This window comes from Camponotus vicinus, unplaced genomic scaffold (assembly GCF_025532165.1).
Source record: "Camponotus vicinus isolate PSW18456_S1 unplaced genomic scaffold, iyCamVici1.0 SCAF_1, whole genome shotgun sequence".
Lineage (NCBI taxonomy): Eukaryota > Metazoa > Arthropoda > Insecta > Hymenoptera > Formicidae > Camponotus > Camponotus vicinus.
The window spans coordinates 10,429,216-10,448,425 of record NW_028141945.1 but is presented as its reverse complement, the minus strand read 5'-3'; the positions used below and the strand labels follow the sequence as shown (position 1 = coordinate 10,448,425).

Here is a 19,210-nt window from a genome sequence, read left to right as displayed (position 1 = left end):
TTATTACTATAAAATTAAAAAAATTGTATTGATTGAAAATAAATTCCTTATATTAAAAAAATTGTGACAAACGTTGTATAATTATTGTTATATTACAAATGATTGAAAATTATAAAAATGCTAATTATTTAAAATATTTTAAAAAGTTAGTCTTCTGGAATATTTTAAAGAGTCTATTGTTTGTTTTCCTATTTCTCGTTTTAGTTTCATGCATGCCAATTCAAGAATTTAAGAAATTTATCGCATTCTTTAATTGTCAAAAAATTATTACTTTCAATTCTATAGCATCATGGAACATCGCGAAGTGATTGAACATCGCTTTTTTCTCGTATTTAATCACACAGTCCAGTTTCAGTGCGTAGTGAGCGAATTCGAGGAAAACGGGGAAGCTCTAAAAGAAAATGAAATGAGAACTTTTGCGACATCAACGCGCAAGAACAACGAGATTCCTGGTAACTTCGATTCATAACTAGACAGTCTTTTCTCAGTCTTTGAAGTCGGGTGCTCTGTTGCAGGCTATTTCCGATTCTCTTGCTTTTTATCATTAGTCTGCACATTATCTTACACGACTGCTTTTATCCGGTCACCCTAGACCCGACCCCAACCCTGTCACTAGAAGAGAATGTTTTTCTTTTCGATATTGTCTTTCTGTTAGCCAACTCGTAGGATATTTTTGTTAGCCAACTCGTAAGATATTTTTGCTGACCAATTCGCAAGATGTTATTGTATCAGAACGTTATATACATCGAAAGTAATTACGTAACACGGCACGATTCGGTGAGAAATAACACACACTTTCTGCTTCTGTATAAATTTATCATTGCGAATTGAATAATAGTGACGCTTTCTTAACTTCGAAAGAAATAAGACGAACGAATCGACAAAAACGAATCTCAAAACTTTTATCCTCAGATAATTTCTTGATTGATATGTGCTGAGAAAAATACATGTAAGCTCACAAAAGCATAGATCATTTATTGCTCCCTTCAAATAATATACTTTTTTATATTAAAACGGTAAGTTTATTTCTTAATTGATTCGAAAAACGATAAGAGAAAAAAATATACTATCAATATAATTTTTTAATTATTTTACTTATTTATATATCTATTATGCGTTAAATATCTTTATTAAGACTTCTCTTACCCACATGACAAATTATAAAAAATGTAATGTTTTACTCATTTCTAGAGAATCCAGAAAATATAACAATATAAGACTTTCTCGGGTGCTTTCGAGATCCTTTGAAGTTATGGTCCTTCTAACCCGGCATGCAACTGTCTTTATTTGCCATCAGCCACTTCATCTTATTTTTCTTTCTCTTCCTCTTATCTAGCTCATTAGCGCGTCCGTCCAAAAGAAGATTTACTTCGTTATATCTCGTCTCCTCGGAAATTACCCAGACCGTTACCTCCAACAACTACTATCATTATTTTTTTTTCGCACCTTTCTCTCTCTCTCTCTTTCTTCCTTTTACTTTCTTTTCGATTTTTCTCAGCAATTCGCTTCGAGTACCATACGTTTCTCGATCCTCTCCGACAACGATGTCAATCGCACCCATTTCTCGTTTTATTTCGATCTTGCGTTTCCTCGTCGTATTCGAGTTTCATCCGTAAATTATCGAAGACGATATATGGCATCTTAAACGTTGGGCTTCACGCACAGTCCCTTAATAGAACTTGGCTCGCATGAAACAAATTAAAGCATCCGAAAAAAAATAAATGATTTGCAAAAATAAATTTGTTCTCGACTCTGCGTACTAAAGATATTAAATAGCAATGCTACATCATCGTAAATTTTATGTCGGGTTCGAATTGATTGAGTGGAAATTTTCGAGCCGGATGCGCTGGTACACAATAAAACGCGACGGCAGCTGCTTCCGCATTTGCTCGATTTGTATTAGCGGATGCACCGGCAGTGTTGGTGGCAGGCAATTGTTTTCTGCGTTAATTAGTTTCCCCGAACTCTCCGGAGAAAATTCGCGCGGAGGTGGAAGAGGATTAATTTCCAGCATTATGGAGTTTAAATCGAAATTATAGCGACCTTTTATTCACAGATAATTATAGTAGCGCGTGACATACGTCCTGAATTTTGAAACTAAACATTGTTACGATTATTATCATAACGGCAATTGTATGCTGATACAACAGTTGATCTCCTATATTTGCATTTTCATGCAATTTTCAAAATCATAATATATAACGTTTTATATGTAACATTTATATGAAGAGTTAATGATATAATTATGACAAATAAATTTTTGTATGATATTTTATTACCATTGTTGATATTTTATTACCATTCAATTTAGAAGAAACAGCGACAAAATTATGATATTAAATAGTATGGAAATTATAGTATAGGATAAAACGATGTAATATGCCCTAACAAAATGGCCCATTCAATGTTCAGATATAATAATAAATGTTATTAAAACGGGAGTCAATAGCTGGCAATACACAATCAATCAGGAGACCGTACAAAACTTCTCTGAACAATTTCACATTTTAAAAAATCACGAAATTAATAATTTAAAAAAAAGGATTGTAAAATTTCTTAATAAATATTTCTTATAATTTTTTATTCCATAAAAGTAACTGTTAATATATTTACATATAGTCTCACTACATTTCTGGTAGTTTATTCGATAAATATAATTGATGATAGCCGTATACAAATGATTTTTTTATTTAATATGTATACAAGGACGTACTTGTTTTAAAAATGCAAAAATGTTCTACGTTAGGAGTAATATGTTCTAACTATAACTCTATAACTCTATAACTCTATAACTCTATTACGACATTATTTTATTATTCTTTTCTGACGAACTGTGAGCAAAACGTATAAAAGAGAAATTAGGGCGGAATAGAGCGAAGAGGCATTGCTAGAAGTAATGACAAAGGTCAAGGCACCATTAATATCTTTTTAGAAATAGAGAAAGATGTAATCTTTATAAATATTAAACCAATTTTTATTAAATATGAATTTTTATGTTTCGTCGAATTTTATAACTTAAAAAAAATTATTTTTATTGATTATATTTAAAACAGTTTTTACCGAAATCCGAGAGAAAACGCCCTTTTTTGTATTTTCAAAAAGTTAACTCCTAATTAGAATATTTCAATTAAAAATAATAATTGATGCACAATTATTAAATATAATATTAGTAAACTTTTTATAAATTTCTACTATCAATCAATCAAATTTATTCATCATAAATATATTTTATATTAATTTAAACAAATGTAAAACGTATGACACCGTTTTATTTTATATTAAATAATTAAATAATGAATAGTAATGACAATAGAAATACCGTCGGGCTGAGTTTACGTATCAACCTGATCATATAAATTAGATAGCAAAGTTTACGGTGGTTAGAGAAACAACCAGAGAACTACTGCTGCGAAAGCGTATACTGATTATATCAGCGCGGAAACACGCTTTCGCGATGCTGTCGATGCAGAATGCGAGAGAGAAAGAAGCATATTTCGACAAAGGAAAACCGTATATATCTAATATACGAAAAACAAAAGTAGTAAACCCCAATGCTGCGCGATCATATAACAAGTAATTTCTATTTTAAAAACTAAGATATAAAAAAACTAGATAAAAATCTATAGCACCTCTTTTTGAAAAAAAAAAAAATTAATAATAATATTTCACTCGAAATATTCTATATATAAAGTCTAATAAGTTAAATATAAGTGTAAAGTTAAATATATGTGTAAAATAAGAGAATATTTACTATATATAAAATTATGCTTTGAATATTCGTGTTTATAGATTAAAAGAGAAGGGAAAAAAAAGAGAAAAAGGGAGACAGAGAAATCACATATATTTAGCAATATTAAGAAAAATTTTTAATTATAATTGCTCAGCGTTTGTGAGGCCCTCGATGCACTAAATTATTAAAGAGAAAACAAATTGAAAATAATATTGATCAATATTTCTCTCTCGTATTCCATTAGGCGCACGAATGAACAGTGATATATAACGAGAAATAATTTTCGTCGCATTAATTGAATACACTAGCAATCTCCGAATACTCGACCGCATTTTTTATCATATTATTTCTCAGCGGAATACCCGTCCGTTCTTTACATCGCTCGATTGAACCAATATTTTTTTCAGCGCCTCGGTTATTTCATTACTTTCGCTCAAACAATATTTCAAGAAATAAAATATCCAAAAATAAATATCATGTTAGACAAGAGCATTCCTCTGTAACATAAAATTACATGTAACGAATTTATTTTTTATCTTAACAAAATATAATATGATTTTACGATAAAAAGACTTTTGGTTATTTTTTTAATATTTCAATTTAAAAAAATATAAATATACATATTATTAATATATATTATGAAGATATATTTAATATTTTGTCTTAAAAAAGTGAAAATATAAAAAAACTGTAAGAATGTGATACTTTCTTACAATTAGCGAATTATGAATACAAATCATTTTCACTTTCTAGCTACATCAAATGTATGCCTCTCTTCGAAGTTTTCGGGATCAAAATTGCGCGATTATTAACGGACTCATGCGAAGCGAAGGAGGCAGTCGCGAAACTTGGTTAATTGGAAAATTTATACGGCACTTGCGGCATCATTATCCGTATAAGAGGACTAAAGTAACAAGAGATATCACTTGAGAAGTTTGAAATTTTGACGGATCCCGCTCTTTCGACCCATCTTCTCTCTCGCCGTGAGCATCGTAATAACGAATATTTTCGGGCGAGGATTCGCCCAGGCGTGTCGAGGGCCTCCTAGATGGTTATAGCCGGTCGACATGTTCCAACGACGGTGGCGGTGGCGGAGTTACCGCGTTAGGATATTTTAAGCGGAAGGAACCAACCCAGGAATTCCGCCGCGTTCAGCCATGATAATTTCGAGCAACTACACCGTGCATAACTGTATCGCGAAATACTGTTGCCTGTTCCTCCTTCCTGTATTCAGAACAGTCGGAATTCCGCCGAGAAAGAAAGAGAGAAAAAGAAAGAGAGAGAGAGAGAGAGAGAGAGAGAGAGAGAGAGAGAGAGATCGACTTATCACGAATATACAGAGTGTTTCTTAATAAGTGCGAAAAATTTTAAGAGAGGATTCTTTGTCGAAAATTAAGGGGGGTTTTTCATATAAACATATACTCCTACATCCCTCTCTGTGGAGTCACACTCCTCCAAAAATGGGAGTAAAAATTAAGTTTTTATTTTTTTCTCAAATTTGGAACAAGTTAAAAAAATGAAATTAGGTGGATATTTTTTACTAGTAAAAAGGTTATTCATTAATATTTTTTTAAGCCTCCCGTATTGCTATAAGAGGATGAAACTAGCAGTCCCCAATCAATTTTTTATTAGAACTTTTTAATGGGCCGGAATATGATTATCTAAAAATATGTCTTAGAAAGTTTTGATTTATTAGATACTTTTTTATTTCTTTTATTTTCTTCATAAAATCAGTAGTTTTCAAGAAAAATAAAATAAAATACGTTATCGTGCACAGCGCGATGCTAAATAGGTTTCGAATTACGAGAAGTTAAATTTTAAAATAAAAATAAAATTAGAGTAAATGTTGAGTAAATTGGAACAAAAACAAAATTATAATAAAAACCTAAAAACCTAATTTTTACCCCCATTTTTGGAGGAGTGTAACTTCACAGGGAGGATGTAGGAGTATATGTTTATATGAAAAACCCCCCTTAATTTTCGACAAAGAATTATCTCCTAAAATTTTTCTCACTTATTAAGAAACACCCTGTATATATATAATCCTTAGCGAGTTTACGGGTATGAGAGCAAGAGTACAATCAATGGAAAACGGAACGCGCATTAACTTCATTCTCGCCTCGAACATAACTAACCGCTACTGTTATAGTTACTTGAACCGAATTCCGCCCTCTCTCGTCTTCCTCCTCCCCAACCACTTCCAAATCTGTTTATCTTACGGAGACCGGAGGATTACGTTAATCCCCGGGGTAGGCGCGCGAAGGTAGCGTGTCGTACTACGAGCGTTAAAGTGGAAATCACCTCCTTCCGGAACGACGCTTGGGGAGCGAGTGGAAAGTAGTCTTTCTCACTTACAACAAAAGTTCAAATTATGCCAGAAACTTTTCCTCCGAGGTTACACCCCGAATATTTAAGATTAATATGGTAGAAAAGAGAAAAGAAAAGAAGATGGTACAAATACATTATAGTTATGATTATACATTTATATTTTTGATAGATTATTTCAACAATAATACGCATCATAATAATTTGAGAAGAAGAGAAAAAAATTATATTAATTTCCTTTTTATTTTTATGAATAAATAACTTGTTACGTGTGACTGCACATATGGAATATTATGCACAATATATATTTTGCAACAAATATTCCGATGATTTATAAACGCGATATTTTTCCGTGAAATTTTAACGGTAACCATTTAAAAAACATTGTTATAAAGCTTGATGGCAAATAACAATCGTTACATTTATTGTACGCACGTGTACATAAAGCATAATAAGTATAATAGGAATAATTGCTTGGGATAATTTGATTCCATACTTTATTCTACGGGCATTTATGTCGACCATAAAGTGCGCCGTAAATGCGCTTTTCACAAGAGACTTGTAGAGTGGATGGAAGAAAATGAATCTCGTTCTCGCGGGCGAGAAGAAACGAAAGAAATAACGATAGATAAATGTTATACAACGCACGACATATATCGTCGAAGGAATCGCTATTACGAGATTAACTCGCGTTTAGTTCCTCAGAGGATATATTCTTCTGGTTTCCCAGTTTCTCTTACGATGTGAAATAACGGAGGGTAGTAGATTATGGGGTACGTTGAAAGCTCGCGCGCGCAGGTTGTATCATATAGCTTTTATCGTGCTTTTATCGCGCCGATACATTCATTCGTCATTGCGCCAGATGCAGTTTCCCGTGAAATTAAAAGGTCTCAATAAAGCGATAGTGGCTTGTACAACACGAGTGTAAATAATATAGAGTCGAAAAAATATTTATATTAAAGAAAATTAACTGCGCCTAATATTTATTCTACAAATTGTATGATTGTAAGAATGAAAAATATGATTGTAATTAATCTTTTTCATCCAAAAAATGCAATGTTTTAACGATATTGAGGATGTATCACGAACTTTTTGTAGCGTGACGATAGAGCAATATATACTCGATTCTCATTGAAAGGATCCATTAATCGCGCAGAGATAGAAAGGTTGATTTCGATAATGGAACGTGCTTTCATGCGCACGAATGCTTACATCGGAGGACACATTTTGTTAATGGAACAGCATTTAAACGCCGATTAATAAGCGATCTAAATTAACTGGAGACTAAAGCGATTTAATGTACATATTTATAAAGGTTGCATTTCTTATTTAGTCTACATAATTGTGAAAAATCAAAATCAGTTATTGTGTAACAAAAAACAGTTATTCTATATCGAATTTCTGATATAAATTAAAGTAAGAATATATAAGATTAAATTAAAATATAAAATTAGATTACTTGATTTTCTCTCTCATATTGTTTAATCAAACGATTCTATATTTTACTAATTTCTAACATGACAATCTCAAAGTCATAAATTAGGGCATATTGATACAAGCTAAATATGACGGAGAAATATGTATGTTGTTGCACATGCTTGCATGCACTTGTGCATGCGTAATAGAGTTTTCGATTTTATGAAGGGCAAAGTAGGCTATTCTCGTCTCTCCGCAAGAATCGAATCAGAATATTCGAAGGTAAACAATTTTTAATCGATTGTAATAATTTGATTTTATACTTGATTTTATATTTGATATTATATTTGATATTTTGTTTTATATTTGATTATATATATATAGCAAACTTGGCAATCGCATGAATTTATGGGAAAGTTAATGTGCATCTGGGAATAAGTGCGAATATCATATGATTTTGTTAATAAAATTTCTAATTACATTATGCATGTATATGAATGTTTTTCGATTGCGATCGTCGAGAAAGGATTATCAAACACCAAGATTTGCAAATGGATGCTTAAAATTTAAAGTATTATAGGATCACACAAGTTTCAATAAGGATATAATCGGATCAGTAATAGTATGCTGGAAATGAAGCAAAATGTCGTCGTATAATGAAAGCATAAAACAGAGGAGAGAACTTATCCGTTTCGATATGTTGACTTCGGAGCAGCGTGGCACAAAGTCCTAGCTTTAAATTACTTTATGTCGCGAACAAGTTGACGGAAGATCGCGATTATGGTAATATCTCTTTGTTTTACAGCAGCCGTCGTAATTCGTTTCGTCACTCTCGACGAAGGAAAAGACACTCGAAATGTTATTATTAAAAACAGCCCAAAACATCCACTTTCTCTCTCGCACTCTCGCCTTTATTATTTAAATTAATAAGCACTCTCTGTGTATTTCCAGTGCATCTTATAAAGCTAACTGCGATTTATTTTATAAATGCGATTTATAATATAAAACTACGTTCGCATTTTTTCGACGTAAAAATTAAACATGGAATGTGTAAAATATCGTATTTTGACATTCCGTGAAAAAAAAATCGAGGGATTATTCCAACGCAATTGCAAATATTAAGTGAATATTGGATCTCGACAGAACGTAAATCTTTCATAGATTGCAGATAAAAGATTTTATTGCAAATGCCAAAAAATTGCTTGCAGGTTAAATGAAAACGTTGCTATAAATGTTACACAAATTGCAAATAATATTTTGTCATATGAAATAGGATTGGAAATGGAAACAAAAACAATCGATGTAAACAAATTTCCGCTTCTGTGCGATATCAAATTGAAACGATTAAAACAGTCGGTTTCAACTGATATTTAAAGAACTGAAGTGAATATTTCATTACTACTACAGTGTTATTATTTGTAATAATCTGATGTAACGTAATATTGTGTTTACGTGACATTCAAAATATTGACATTTATTTATAATATAATTATAAGATATTTGTGTATTTATTAAATAATACTATTCATCTTACATATAAAATGCATATAATAAGTAATAAGATAATCAGATTTGTTTTTTATGATAAATACGGTCGATTAAATGACAATATTGACAAGATGTGAAAAAAATTGGAAGATTCTGCCTTCGTCATATTTAAATGCCTTTGATCGTGAATAAAAGAATGTTTAATTTGAAAACGATATATCATGTTATTTTAACACATTATTTTAGCGAAAAGGGAATATCCTCTTAAAAACATCCCGATATTCATCCGTAAATTTTATGAAGAAAGAGAATTATACCTCTTTAGAAATGCTGCAAATGAGAGGAGGTGAGTCAAATGCTAAGGAATTGCACGTTCCGATAGACTTAATGTCGTAATGAGAAATGACGCGAGCCGAGAAAAGCGATCTCATTTAACACGTCTTAATTCGACGATCTGTCATCGTTGAAATGATCTTTTTCGGGTGAATTTTTCGTCGAGCGTTTTCTTTTCTTTATTTTTTTTTTTTTTTACGGAGAGTACGATTTTTCACGCCTTATTTAATTTCTTAAAAAAGTTCTTTGACAATTTTTCACGTTACTCATTCCGACAAAATGATCGTTACGTATCTACCTCCGCAAAAAGTTTATTATTTATTTTGTTCATTTGTTCTCTAGCAAAGAGCTCTTTGAATGAAATTAAAAATTTCACTATCAAGATTATGCCGGGATTATAAATACAATTTCCTGTATTATATATGTTACTAAATATAAATTATAAATAAACTAAATATAAATTATAAATGATATGTGACGATTTAAGAGAATCGCATCGTAAAATTTCTCAAAAAAATCGCGAGCAAGATAATAATTAACTCATATTCAATTAAGAAAACGTTAGTACCGCGTAAATAAACGATGGACGTTATTTGTACGAAAAAAAAAGAACGCGGGAATATCCGATGACATCCGATAAATTCGAAATCCGTCGAAGCGAGGATTTAGTCCCGTAATGCGCGGCGCTTAAATCGAAACGCAATATACCTCGCAGAGAGCTTGGCTTGTACTAAAACTGTCTTCCATTTGCGATTTTCACAACTCGTTGCAAATTTCGCAAACAATCTGCATATGAATTCTTTGTTTGCTCCTCTTATCCCTTTTCGATCGGAAAAATATCAACAAACATCAAATATCAACAATATCGTCATAAATATGACAGTAATATCCGTTTTACCTCTCTACCGCTTTAGCTCTATGTAAGAGCCATTCTCCATCGAGAAATATGTAACCTTCTTGTCTTACTATCCCTACAACTCCTTCAAATCGATCGTATCGTATCGAACGCTCCAGATCCGCTCGAGTGTACATCGAGTGCGCGCTTCCACATCACCCCTTCACGGCATTATGTCAGATTTTTCGCTGAATCGGAATTTGTTCGTATCTCGAAACGTGCACGGATAAAAGACCGAGCGAACCATCGCGAATTTATCAAGTACCACCGCGTTGTGTATATCGATATTGCGCTTTGCGAAATTCTAGTAGCCATTCGCTGGATTGGACGGTGAAACAATATGAAACAAAATCGTTAATTCGCAACTCGTTGTTTCGACAAAAGTGGAATAACGCACGAAAAAACGTGAATCAAAAAATATTTTGTAAATACAATATGAATGATGCACAAGGCAATTCGAATAGATATAAGTTTCATTAAAAATATAGCACATATATATATATATATATATATATATATATATATATATATAAAGCTATTAAATAACTAAAGCAATTTATTATTAAAAATTTTCAAATTAACTAATTAAAATTTTAAATATATTTAAAATTAATTAATAATATTTCATGAATAATTTTTCGTTAATCTTTAATGTTGTTGTTTCTAATTTTATTGTTGTTGTTTTTAAGTTATTTCGACATAAAAACAAACATCCTTTACAAACAAAAATATAAATTTTATTATAAATTTTGTCTTATATTTATTAAGTAGAAGTAACGATGCTTGTTTGTGTTATTTTATTATGCATATGCATGTAAAAAAGCATCTATCTTGAGCGTTTGGAATCACATTATAAAATGTGTTTTACGATTATAGAGTGAAGCTTGACTAATTGACGTACTAATATATTTAAATATACTTGCCTTATTTTGAAGCAAAAAAGAATCACAATATCTTTACTTAATTTTTATAAATTTGTATGCATAATTAGATAGTGAAAAATATTAATTATATTTGATAATATTGATAATCTTAAAATAAAAGTAGAACTTTTGGATAAATATTTCTTTATAATAAACTTTTTCGAGTCATTTAGTGAAATTATTTTATTTTTAAGTTGTGAAAGTTTAAATTATGTATAATACGGTAAAAAAGTCAGCGAAAATTAGTCTCAGCTACAATATATAACAATAAAAAAGAATTTCTGAATAAAATCGCATCGAGCGATCTTATTAAAAAAAATTTTTCTTTATTCATTTATTTATTTATTTTTTTTTTTTTTTTAGAAGGATGTCGCACACAAATTATCAGTTAAGCTTAGCGATATATCAAGTACACCCTTTCATTATTCAAAGGCATGGAAAATGAGAACACGGACTTAACCTTACAAATCCGAGAACGTGTGAAGAGATTATCGCGTTACATCCTAACAGCGGGTGCGCGACGTGGTGAAGATTAATTTGCGACGACTCGAATTTCTCGAAAGTCTATTCCCGTGAGTTACAAGCCGAAACGCTAAGGGATTAAAATATCCCCTTAATGTATGTGGATATTAATTAAAATGAATAAATGATATAAAAGAGACATGTATATATTATTTCAATATAATATATAAATAACCCACAAAAAACGATCTATTTTATCAAAATGTCATAGGACTTAAAGTTTCGAGATCGATCATCTCTTACATTATCCCATCCAAGACAATTTAATATATTTTTCTAGAAAATTACAGAATTGGGTTCTTTGAGATGCAGATGCAATTCATGAAAAGCACTTTACTTATTGATTGTGGATTAAATATTTTAAAGAAAACGCAGTTAAATATTAATCAGTGCAAACGACAGTGACGAAATAATCTCGCGGATCTTCAGAATGGAATGAAAAAAAACACACGACAGATAAAATTTACCGGCGTTATTTGTGTCGTATAATATCGTGGTGCTTTTTTTTACGAGAAAGAAACGGGTGGAATGCGATACGCGCGGTAAGCAAAGAAAAACGAGCGGTAAAAGTAAGAAAAACTGAAGCTGCGAGATGTAATGAGACAGGTGGCAAATCCTTTTCAGTGAGTGTCGCGTGGCATTCGCGATTTGCAATTTTTGACGTACACACACGCACACACACGCACGTATAACACACACACACACACACACACACACACACACACACACACACACATAATGTCGCACATGAAAAACAGATCCATGTATCGTCATTCGAAAAATGTAAAACTATAAAAAATATAATAATCACAAATGCAAATAGCGAAGAGTCACGTGCTTTTAATAGATACTCATAATATATTACTATAAAATATATAATAATATTTCATCATAAAATAAAATATATCTATAATAATCATATATCATAATATTAAATGCGACAAAAAAATTTAATATGATACATATCGAAATAAAATAATGCTCTAAAATACATTTACCTTGTAATATATTACATAAAATTTTTAAATGTTAAATATATATAATGTTAAACGGAATATAAATATAAAGACAAGAGCACCTGTGAGAATTTGATATGAAAAATACACGAAAATAACGGACACAACACGGCGAAATTTCTGCTGGCATCATGGTAATTCCAATGCTGTGCTTTGCACTCAGAAAAGTTGAGTTTTTCATTGTAACATTAAAGAGAAAGCGGCATTAACCAAATCTCGACCCAAATTCCCTCTAAATGACCATCTATACATTCAACATAAAAATCCTCATACAACAGATAGCAGAGCATTTTTTCAAAATGTCCATATATCCCATACACCTTTTTCGTTGTCATAACCGTTTTTCGTTGTAAATCTGTATTCATCATTACTCTTTTCACAAAATTCAAGCACTGAAAATTATATAAATTTAAATTAGAAAAAATTTTACTTTTTTTCTATCTTTAAATAATTCGCAACACCATTTTGTAAAAATATGTTGAAAATAATTTGATTCTAAATTAATCGAGAAGCGCACTTGAAAAAAAATTTCGTAAAATCATGTTAATCAATTTCTATATCTTTATTATCATAATTCTTATATTATTTTTATATTATAATACTTTATTATAATACTTTAATACTTTAATACTTTAAAAACAATAACAAATAAGTGTTAACGGTCCGTATGATAATAACTCAAATTGATATAAGAAAAAGGCTTAAGACGTAGGGAAACTGTCTTAGAATTATTTTTTTAATTTGTCATTCCGTACTGTTACCCTACGCCACGATCCTAAGCTTTTTTTTATATCAATTTGATTTAATACTTTAATACTTAAAATACTTTAATACTTTAATTATTATAATACTTTATTATATTATAATTCTTGACAGATCGCAAACATGAGAATTTCGATGTGATTCATTTTCGGCTGAAAAATGCTGACTAGTGAATAAGATGATCGCGCAAATGAAATGCGAAAAAATCAAGCGTAGCGTATAAAGTGTATCAGGCCGAGTACGCATTTATTCAACTATGATTTTTTTTTCAATTTTGCTTTAGAGTGCAAAAATTTGGATAGCGTACACCATCTTGCAGAATTACTCAATATCGCAAATTTCGGTAAATACAACTTTAAAATAAAATTAAGCGCACTCGGATCAAGGAATTCTATATAGGTCATAGATGATGCTTCCGTTTGCGGCTCTTGAACTATTTCGTCATAACTTCCTCGGCGCGAGAAGGTTCCTTTAAGACACGGGGAACTGGAAACATCGGCTTATCTCCGTCCCGTCGCCTAAACAGATGAGGATATTGCAGCTCGCGAGCTGCACATTCATCCGATGCGAACTCACGGACGGGGGATGATCCCTCCCGGGTAGAGTTTCTTGGCGAAATTCGAATCGTGAGATGAAAGCACAAAGAATTTACTGCGTTCCCGCGATGCGAAGAGTCAGGGGGGTTCTTATCGCGGGCGAGAAACGCAACGAGAGAAACGCGCTCTAATCCCGTAACACCCATAAATACCCGTTACTACACTATAAGAAGAACGGCGAGGATTTATCGCACGCTTTACCATCAGCGAGAATGGAGATTCGACGAGGAAACGCAACGAAATTACGAGCGCATCGCGGTGAGCTGTCAAAAGGAGCAGAAAGCTCCAAGTTTCTTGTTTCGTCGTCACAATGCAACATCGAATGTTGGCTGGATAAAATTAATGCGCCTCGGGTCTCTGAATAGAGTGTTTCATCGAGCGAAAGAGATAAATGAAACGGTGCTATGTTAAATAAAAAAAAAAAAAAAAAAAAAGAGGAACAGTCGCGAAAATGTCGAAACGTCTCGGTGGGAAACTAGACATGAGCGAAACGGAGGATCTTTATTATATTCGCGTTGAATTCGCAGAGCATGGTATCTCCCTCTCGTGAAAAACTTTCTACGAGCGTAATTCGAGTGTGTACGTGTGTGAGTCTACAACTAGAATGAATATTAAGTCCACGTGAATATCGAGGCACATTTTAGATACACAATCCCATAATTGAAATAAACCTTACAAATTGCGAGCGCGTAATTCGCTCTAGCGCTAAATGTGATTTCATCCGCGATGATGGATTCACAACGAACATTTGTAATATCTCTTTCTCTGTTTCATCGCACGTTGTTTTCTTTTCTCTTCTAGCGATTCGCAAATTTTTTTACTTCGCTCGCGTGCGATCTTCATTCGCGAAAAGGCAAACGGGGCATGTTTATCCTGTCGTCAAGTATTCACGTCTTCGTGTGAAGTTCACGTGTGAAGAGTCGAAAGCCAAGGAACGCAGGAAATCACGTAACGCGGATTGTAGACGAGAAATCGAACAGAATGTCTCGAGTACTGTGGAACTTGTGGCATACGTTCCCAAGGTGCATCCCATGTATAGCTATCGCAGCTCGCACGTACTACGCGACAGGAATGTCAACATACCGGCGTGCGTGGGTAGATACTGAGTAGATGCAGCATCTAGTAGTACACGTGAGACTCGTATATTAAAGGCGATAACACGGAAGGATAATAACCTCGCATAAAATTTAATAACTTAGTTGTCCGCGAACACACCTTCCTATATGAATCAGAGATATAAACAAAACGAGAGACGAATAGAAGGATAGTACGTGTGGTGAAAGAATAATTTCTAAGATGAGAGAATGGAATTGTGCGATCAATAAAATTAAGGAAAAAAATAAAATCTACTTTAAAAACTAAATCTACTAAATCTACTTTGAGTTGTATAATTTATAATTTCAGAGAGGAAATGCATGTTGTGTATTTCGTCTTGTAAATGTGAAGTAAAAGGAAACAAATTACAGTAATAAATTAAAAATTGCGAACAGGAAGAAATTAAAAACAGGAAGAAAAATAAAGATGCTCCAAGCCTGTCAATACCAAGGAAATAATTTACGAAAATAGAACCATTGTTAATTTCTTCTTCCTCTGAACGTTAATAAATTAAAATAAGAGAGTGCAATTATTCTTTAGCTGATTAGCCAATCTTTGAATTATAAAACTCGCTTAAGAGAAAAAAGAATAAAGTTTATCGGTGAGAATCGGTAAGAATTTCTAATTTAAATGTTAACTTTTAACTTTTTAACTTGTTCTCCATTAAAAGAAGAATTACTGGTAATTCGCATCGTGAATCGAAACAAACGGCGATAAAAGCAAATGATTCTTTTGCATTATAACCGGCGGCATAATAATGGGAGAGAGAAAAAGCACGATGTAAAAAAGCAGTTTTGCTTTCTAGCACGCAAAGAACTTGCTCGTTATAAAATAATTGTACGATTCTTCTAAAGCTACGAGCGCGGATATTTTGAATCAGCCATTATGAGCGAACGTTAATGTGTAAAGAAATAAACGGAAAAAGTATGTAAAAAGTTTGCCGGAGAAAATTGCTGGGAAAAATGTTATTCGATCGATCAAACCTCATTTTAATGAGAGAATTGTTATGAGCGGGGCATTCTCATCGGACATTTTTGTGATATCAATAAATGCATGAAATGTAGATGTTTGAAAATGATTTGTAAATAAAAACCGTAATTATAAGAATGAAATAAAAACGGATATACCATGTACATACATCGCATTATACTATGTGCGTCAACCATGTATTGTACTGTGTGCATCGAGCAACCATCACGTCAGATCGATTCTCCTCAATCTTGTAAAATTCATGTTCTCGTTTTCAAAGATCGCGGCTATCTCACGTATCATAAATCTCGATAAATTCATGACCCGCCAAGAATAGTCGATTACTTGTCCATCGACGAATAAAGGCAAGTTGGGTGAAAAGTCCAAATTTGCGATCCAGTTATTATATTTTCGCGAAACTCTATACACAGTAAAAATAAAATGTTAATTGTAACATTTTTCACATGTCCCAGAAAGTCCACTCTAAATTTTAAGTTAAAATAACTCATTCGTCATATATTACTTATTGACAAACTAAAAATGTTAAATAATTGACACAATACTTTATATTTATTTTTGTTATTCTGACTTTAAGTGTAATGTAAAAATAACAAACAAATTAATTAAAAATTACTTGAAAAAATAGTTACAATAACTCGTAAGAAATGTTGAGGACATTAACATATAATAGTAATTATATTTTAACTTAATTTATTTGTAATAGAAACATTTGATTTTAGTAAATTTTTATTATTTTGTATGTTAAAGTTCAAGATTATTTAAAGATTCACTTTAACTTTTCTTAGAATGTTAAACTGACTTTGAGACATGTTGATTGTTTAAAATGATTATGTTAAAAATACTCAAAATAATATTCCATTTCTAAGAGACATATACAAAGTGTTAAGTTACAAAGTTGACATAAATGTAACACATGAAAACGTTATAAAAATAATAACATATAGGTTGTACGTTAATTTTACATTGAAGTACTAATCAAAACGCGCGTGGTAACACAAGAAAATTTTAACATATGGACGCACAATTTTTTACTGTGTACACAATCTATACAAGCATTGCAGAAGACTGCTCATTCTTCGTGCAATTCATCACGAATTTCCATGTTTTACAAGTGAGAATCGCGTAAAGTTCAGATAATTTAATCACTATTTCGGATATCACATCGAGATTTTAATGAATTGGATATTACTGTTTTTTCAGTAACGACGATTTTCATAAATCCATGCGAAATTTTTATTCCTCCTACGCGAAGCTAATCAATTCCCTACGTAAACACGACCAAAATACAAATCGTTTTCTGTGAAAGCTAGCGGTTTTGTACAAATATTATGACTTCTTTTACATGTTCCGGATCCATCATGATCTGGCACAGATCTGGCAATCTCGAAATTATCACGTACACATATCTGTGCGAGAGGACATTGCGGTACGCGTCCTGAATTCTCGGGATTTATGTTTTAATTGCGTTTCGCGATCAATAGAACGAGAATATTCTTTTCAAAGAAATACCATCGAGAGAAAAAAATGTAATTCGTGATCGCATCATTGATTCAACGATATATGAATGATGGGCAAAGAAAGTAATTTATCTCCCCCCACGAATAAACTCTCGAAAAGAACTGACTCTATCTTATAACTTGCTACTCGTGTCAAAGCTTCTCATCCTTCTTTCCGCCTAGTATCAGTTTAGATACACACACACATATATATATAAAATATCCCATTTTCGCCGCGTCAAAGTTTAATAATAGACTCTTCAATAAATTAGAAATGAATTTCTCTGTAATTGGATATTGTATCTGATTAAGAAGACAGTTAACGATGAGAATTGAGGTGCAATTTCAACTTTCAAATTGTACATAAATAATAGAGAAGTTACGGACTTTGAAATACGACCTAATGTTTGCGTTTATAAAAGTAATGGTAATAGTTAATTAATTTAACAAATCAATAAAATTATAAAGAAGCACTAGAAATGCTTCTCTTACATTTTTCGCACACTGTTGGGCAAATCAAATTAGTATTATATAGCTAAATCAAATAAATACTTGTAACACAATATATTGTGTATATACAGTTTGTTCGGAATGTAGCAAATTAAAATACTTTAGAATTCTTTCGCATAAAATACGTTCGTGCGCGTTATGCGATTAAAAAGGATGGTTGAAGAGTTTTATAAAATCGTTGCCAAGGAGAGAGAAAAATTCGAATAAACGTGAAGGAATTAGAATAGAATCTGGTATGTTGCGCGTGCGATACGTTTATGAAAAATTCTGTTAGAAAAAATTACACATTTCACGATTGTCACATTTTCGACCGCATCGTAAATTCTTCCATCAAAATTATAGTTATATAATTCCGCACATACATCACACGCACCAGAGGCTTCCTTAACGTCACATATATTTATGCACAAGGGCTATTATGTAAGTTGGAGAAAGTAACATACGCGAGAAATGCGCCACTTCAACGTCACGCTCTAAATCAAAATTTCAAAGGATCTAATAAGCATTCGCCACCGCAAACTATTCTGTTGCAACGGAACGGACGTGATGCAAACGTACAAAGAAAATCAGAGGGAATTGCAATAAATTACGAGCACCACCCAGACATCCAAGCAATTCATCCGAGCGCACCCTTTATGTTAGTCAGATAATATGCTTTACAGGTTGACTCGAAACTGCTAATTTTCCTTTGTGAGACTTGTAATTAATTTAGACCATCTCAACTTTTCCGTAATAAGACTACAATATGATAATATCGCGTAACATGATTTTACTCTGATTACAACTAAACCTCGTTGAACCGGTAGCATAAATACACAATATTGCATAAATTATAGCAGAAACTTGTGACTCTGTAAACAAAAAAATTTTGATCTTTATTTAATTTTAAATACTTTATTTGACAGAATTGTAATTTAAGACTTGCTTATCGAAACGATTTAATGCTAAAGAAGGAAAAGTGGTGACAGAGGAATGTTCCTTAGCAAATCTCTTAAGAAGGATTTATTGCAGATTTGTTCAAGAGTTGACATGCAAAGATTTGTGTGTGACAGAATTTAAAATTATTCAGTACTTTTAAAATCATCCTGTGTAAATAACACGAGGCGAAACATA

General features: G+C 32.1%; 1 protein-coding gene across 1 annotated transcript in view; it reads right to left on the bottom strand.

Annotated features, from left to right (window-relative positions):
- Positions 1-19,210, bottom strand: part of Oamb (Octopamine receptor in mushroom bodies) — a 117,382-nt gene that overhangs the window by 78,561 nt on the left and 19,611 nt on the right. The gene's annotated exons all lie outside the window — the stretch shown is intronic.